Genomic DNA, 6,594 nt, shown 5'->3' with positions numbered 1-6,594 from the left:
TCCAAACAGGTAAACAGGTTAACTCTAGAAGAATAAGTTTCACCAAAATTCTTTGTTTATATATTTATTTTTATTTTTTTTTATTTATTTATTTATTTTCAGTTCTGATGGCTTAAAGATTTTTCTACTTTTGAACAGTAACATTCTCCCACAGGTCTAATATTGAGTCTGGCTGTGGACAGGGCACCAGGTTCTTGAGTTGAAAGCTGAAAGCTTTAAGTGATTTGTATCAGGGAGAAACTAGCCCCAACACCGTCAGGTCTATGTTTTCCTTCAGGCTTTTTTTTTGCCTCTTCATATCATAATTTTTTAAAAGCAGGAGCAATTTACCTAGCACAGATCTTAGTATTAACCAGCTCTTGGTTTGATGCTACAAGTAATAAAAAGTATATCCACAAAAAGTTCTTCAGCCCTTATTGCTCCACTTTTCCTGCAATCCCCCTGGCTAGCAGAATGTATTTGAATACCCATTTTCTTATTGCAGGTTGCATAGAGGCCAGTGGCAGAACAGGAAACAGGGAGTGGGTCTCCTGCTATTAAAGCCGCTCCTCTGTCCACCGTGTTGCATTGTCCACACAGAAGCTTTTCTGTACTAAAGTAAAAAGAAAGAAGATGGTAACTTCTCATTTGTGTGGTCATAAGACTTTTCCAAATTCCTCCACCGTTTTTGTTCTCATGGGACGACATATTCAAACCCAGAGCACATTAATGTCAAGCAAAGCAAGGAAAGAGTTAAACGTTTGTGATAGGAAGAGTCAGCCGCAACTGTTGGTGGAGCCACCTGGTACCCATTAAGGAGTAGTTATGAGAGAGGAGTGAGAGATAAAGTAGGAAAGTTTTATAGCGTAGGAGAGAATGTGCAAGAGGCAGTGCTGGGTTAGTTGTAGAGGTAGTAAGCAAAGCCAGGTGTTTGAAGCTATCAAGAGATAAAAGATTTATAGGCCTCTTCAATAGACAAAAAGCTACTTTCTTCTTCTGCCTGTAGGTAATGAGATACTGGTTGGGCCTAAACCAGCTACGTGCTGATGTGGAGAAGATACCAAAGTAGTTAGCGTGAAGGTGACTGGATCTTTGCTTAAGACTGTAACAATGATCCTAAGTCAACCTTCAATGGAGGGGCTTACAGGTGTTCCAGGACATGCCCCTGTCTGTCTTTGTTGTTAACCTTTGAGCAGTTAAATTTTACAAGAATCTGAAGAATACCCTTGTCTGACCAGTGAGCTGGTATTTTTTTGGTAATAAAGCTGGCTAAAAAGACTGTCTGCGAACTTCTCCTTTTGCAAGATACGTCTTGCCCTGAAAAAAATGTTTCTCAGTTTCTATTAGAGCAAGTTGGATTTTATTAATCTTTATTCTCAGTTGCTAGGTTGTCTTGATACTTCTTTTTTCTGTTTTCCTGTTTGTGAAATCAAAATCTATGGTGAGCAGTACGTAAATCATATAATAATAATAATAAATTAATTCATTTAAAAAAAAAAAAAAAGACCTTTTGAATTTGGATGTTAATTTTCCCTTCCAAATAAGGCATTTTTAGTTGTGACACATGGCTTAAAATAAGACTGCTGAGCTGTCCTTCAACGATCCTACTGCAGGACATCAATTGTAAAAAGTTGGGGTAGCAAAAATGGCTCTGGGTGTCCACTTCTGCCATGCAGTCTCCATGACAGGCAGCAGTGTTGGAGCTTCAAGAGGAGGGACAAACCATTACTTCTTGCCTTGCTCTAATCTGCATACCAGGATCCTCTTCCTTGAGTCAGCCTTGCAGAAGTGGTAACAAGTAAGTGACCAGCTGGGGGAAAATTTGTTTGCCTTAGAGGGTTAAAATGCACAGTGACTGCATTGAATTTAAATAATACAACCTAGATTTACATTTCTTGAGTTCTGATAGGGAAATGTACATGTGCATTGTCTTTGTGGTAAAAATGATCAAAATGCAAACTCCTAAATTTATGTTTTCCTCTACTCATTTCTTCTGTGGCATAAGTATTGTTGTCAGAGATGCTGTTTTGTTCAGTGGTCATTTGGCAACTGTGAGTGCTGAAAACACAAAACACAATGGCAGACGTGCTGGAGCACTTATCTGTTCCCATGATCCTCTGACGAGCTATTAAGCCCATACATCTTAATGCCAGCAGAACTGGAATAATTTTAGGAATAGGTTTTGTAACACGATTTCTGGGGAAGAGGGAGGAGCAGAGCTGAGAAGATTGAATCTGTCCAGGGTGAGTATACTAGCTGTTCTTTGCACAGCCAAAATGCATTGGGCAAGTGACTTTCATTTGTGCGTGTGGACTGCCAGCGGTTTCTAAACAGGCATGCTGGAGCCTTGTAGGGACCCTGTTCCTTCCTCTTCCCCGTGCAGTTTTCCTGCTGCTGCTCAAACTTTTTTATGTTAGGGGCAAGCTGAAATGACTTGGTCTCTAATTAACTAACAGTAAAGTAGTTCAATGAAATACTGGCAGTAGTTCTGCATAATACTGGTTTAACAACTCACTGGTAACTTAGGTGTTTTCCTGAGTGGAAAGTCTGAAGAAAGCCTGCATTTGCTATTAGAGTACCTCTGGCATGCCCTGGGTTTCAGAATGTGTAGCTTTTTTTTCTTTTTTCTTTTTTCTTTTTTTTTTTTTTTCCCCTAGTGGTTTAAAAATGCAAGCGTGAGAGCTGGCCCGATAGACCAGCAATGACAAGGTTAAACTACGGATGTTTAGGAAATTCGAGCAGGCTGCCTGTGCCATAACAAAGCAATGCTGGCCGTGGCTACCTGTTTCAGCAGACTTCTCCTGTCCTCCACGGGGCCCAGGGACTCAGCTGTGCCCTGCAAAGCTTCCTGTTTACGATCGCGCATCCTCCGAAAACAGCGCACGCTCTGCTTCCCACATCTCTGAAGCCATACAAGGATCCAATAACATCCTGTGACTTGCCGTCACTGCAGCCCTTGTTTTTCTGAGAACTGACGGGAGAAGGCTCTCACAGGATTGTTAACAATCGGTCATCACCTTTTGGATGTGTCAGACTGCCGAGGACTCCAGGCTTAACTGACAAGGAAACAATATCAGCAAAACGTTTGGCCTTTGTTCCTGCCATATATTGGTTCACAGTGTATTGTGGCAGTTAGTGCGCTTCCTATGTGGAGGAAACATTTTGATTTGAGGCTGGATGTTACGTAGCCTCCAGAGCACTGGCTGAACTGGGACAGTAGCATGGTTCAGTACTGAATGGCCTTGGCAGTTGCACAGCTTGCCTGCCCTGGTCATCTCCTCACGGTTACAGCCAAGGTATGTGCACCATCTGGATCCTGACAGCACCACAGCCTCCTTGAGAAGAAAAAAAAAAAAATCTGGTCTCCAGCTCCCTCCAAAGAGGAGCCCAGATTAAGATTTTGTTCCTCCCATTTCTTCTTCTGCTCTCTGCCCTACAAAGCATGCCTGTTGTCCTCAGTGGTTACTTAACAGCACTCAGGAGAGAATGAACTGGCAATGATGAACTGGAATTTAAAGAGTGAAATCCTCCCTAGTATTAAAAAAAATAAAAATAAAATATAAGAATTGAGCTATCTGGTACTGCAAGTAATAACCCTTTTCATGTGGGAGCTGCCTTTGTGTCATCAACAAACAAACAAACAAACAAATAAATAAAGCTGAGCACGCTCTTTTTTCAAACGCTCTTGATCATGTAACCCAAACCCTACCCCAGCCTTGCACCCACTTTTCAAGGGAAGAAGGCTGGTGCAGCAGGCAGCACCGCCTTCTGCAACTCCGCATGGCTGGGCAGGGAGTTTCACTGCCTCTGCCCCCAGCCCCGAAAGTGGTGGGGTGCTGGTGTCTCCATGTTTGTGATATGTATCATGTGGAGAGAAGAAAAAAAAAAAAAGGTGGAGTTTGGCCTTAATGAACAAATCTAGCTTTGCCATGTACCATTGAGATTGCATGAGGTTTGGAATTCATGTGGCTCTTGTTTAAAGGTTATGTCTAATTAAGGCTCTCCAAACATTTGGGATTGTAGATTCTTCATAACCTTTCCATTGTTCTTGAAATCAAAATAGCAGCAGCCTCAACCACGCATACCATATCATTAACAGGACTGCAGTTTAAAAGAAAGACTATAATTTGCACACCACTAGATAAAACGTATACTCTAAAAATTCTTTCCAACATATGAAAAGATTCAATAAGAGGTAGAACTTAACAAAAATAAAGTTGCTATAAGTCTCAAAGACCCACCCACAATGTCTTATGAAGAAAAAAATATTTTCAAATACAAAAAATCTGAAGGTAATACTCTTAAAAGAAGATTGAATTCATACAAAAGCCAAATCTACTGCTAAAGGAGAGTAAATTCTTCTTCAACGTACAGTTAAAATTAATACAACAGAAAATGAACTGTAAGTTATGGATAAATTAATTTCCTTATTCCCCAAGTAAAATCAGTAATAAAATCAAATAATAAACCAATCCTTTTTTTCCCATACATACTCTCAAAAATAGACAACGGACAGAATTTGTGTGAAAAAAGGGCTTTGGGAAAAGCAATGAGATGTTGCCAGAATTCATTAACTCTACCAACTTAATTTTTTCCCCATCCATCTGGAATACACATACACACTGGCTTTCTCACTGAAAAATTGTTTCCACACGTGCACATACACACACGTAAAGTCAAACAAAAAGAAACCCAAAGGGGCAATGCAATTACCTGGCACATGCCTTGGAATTTTAATGTATCTTTCTTGTCTGTCTTTGTGTACGTATGCAGTATGTTTGTAGGATCAGAAATATAAACTTTCTTCTTAAGAACTTTACTTAGTCCATTGCTGGAATGCTGGCACATTATCAAGCAATAGATTTAGTGTCATGTTGCTTTGTTGACACTGGGTTTTTGATATTACCACTGGCAAGGTAGGACTTAATTTGCTAGAGTGATCTTGCATAGGAAGCTTTCTTTTTGCTTGGAGGGAATCTTAGACACCAGCGGAGTGTTTTATCTCACAAAGATGTATTTCACAAACTGTGTGACTGAAGTATGTATATTTATTTCTGTGGGACTGCTATGAAAGCAGTTATCCTGTTGCCAGATCACAGTAACGACAAAGGTGACTCAAGTTCCCTGTGAATTTTGCTGTGACTGAGCACCCTAGGTAATTCAGGAAAAGTCCTGCCCAACAGCATCCCACGGCTATTGTATGATTGTGATTGAGTCAACAAAAGGCTCTGACCCTGAGTGAATTTACACAGGGCCAAAATAAACTTATCAGTCTCAATAACCTTCACACTTCTTTCTTCCTTCCTTCTATTTCAAAGCATGCTTGTTGCACTCTGTGGTAGCACAGATGCTTTCTGAGCCTTAGTGACCTTCCTTTCCCTTTCTAAATCTCATTATCATATTTCTTCCTCAATCCAAAATTTTATTTACTCTGGATCTTGCTTCCACAAGTTCTTGAATAGGGCCTTGGCTCTTACATCTTTAGGATGGAACAGCTACCTGTAAAGGGATGCAGACCGGTGCTCATAGGGCTTGCTCATCTCAGAAAAAAAAAAAGCTTGGAAGAGACCTACAACTTCACATTTACGGGCATCGGTCAGCCTCTAGTTTAAAGCAGATTCATTTATATTTGTCACCCCAGATCTTAGGCACTGTCTTCTGAAGTATAAAGGAAAACATACCTGCTCTAACTGCTGGTCTGCCCATTTCCATGATCCTCTTTTTCTCGTGAGCCATCAGGTTACTTCAAAGACTGAAACATTGCCATTGACTTCGGTTATTTCCAAGCTTCAGTGATTACTTAATTTTACAATAAAGTCAAAAGGAAATGTATGCAATCCCTAACTAAAAATTAATAATAACCCTGGTAATTTTACTAACTCAACCTGATATTAGGGCTATAAATAAACTTAGCTGTATTTATTCATGCTCAGTACACTGCACTATGGACACTGGTCTTCCTAAATCTCATTGGTATCCGTTGCCTGACTCCTTCACTGAAGCTACAAGCACTTTAGCAGGTAAATTTAGCATCAGCTGTAAAACTCAGACTGTCTAGATTTGAATGATCTGCGGACTTTAGCACAGGCTTCAGACAGATGTTCATTTGTGTTCACTGTATTCACTACATGGAGCAAACAAATGCCACAAAGTGAAACAGTGAGTTATGCAGTGTTCATTAACAAATATTATGTTAAAGAAAACCTTTAACAACAACAAAATAACATAGAAATGAAGTTATGGAGGTCTCTACCCATCCTTTTCCCTTTCAGCTGACAGTTCAAACTCCATACCAGGAAGTAGGCGTATTCTCAGTGCTAAATTTGCTCTGCAATGCTAATTAAGCACTCTCTGGAAGAGGTGTCATCCTTGGGGAATAGCTGTTAAACTGAGGTCATGTCTGCACATCGCTGTTATTTGCCTATGCTTCACTTTTATTTAAAGAATATGGAAATAAATGCTGACATCCTGGTCAATATTTCCTGCCCCTGCTAAGCATTTTCTTCCATTTAGGACTGTATCAGTCAGTTTTCTGACTGCTATATTTGCCACAGTAACATGCTACTCTACAGTATTTTACACAATGTTTTGTTGAAAGTTTTGTACATCTAAGAC

General features: G+C 40.0%; 1 long non-coding RNA gene across 4 annotated transcripts; it reads left to right on the top strand.

The window, feature by feature from the left end:
- Window positions 1–647: 647 nt before the first annotated feature.
- Window positions 648–4,055, top strand: LOC310897238. 4 transcript variants are annotated; one of them, XR_014582146.1, is made up of 3 exons: window positions 648–1,235; window positions 1,593–1,777; window positions 2,637–4,055. It is a non-coding gene; the product is annotated as an uncharacterized lncRNA (long non-coding RNA). The 4 variants fall into 4 exon arrangements; XR_014582147.1 differs by having other exon boundaries at window positions 649–1,059; XR_014582148.1 differs by having other exon boundaries at window positions 651–981.
- The last annotated feature ends 2,539 nt before the right edge of the window (window positions 4,056–6,594 follow it).

This window comes from Anser anser, assembly GCF_964211835.1.
Source record: "Anser anser genome assembly, chromosome: 3".
Classification (NCBI taxonomy): Eukaryota; Metazoa; Chordata; class Aves; order Anseriformes; family Anatidae; genus Anser; species Anser anser.
The sequence above is the reverse complement of the archived record's forward strand: the minus strand, read 5'-3'. Positions and strand labels throughout refer to the sequence as shown.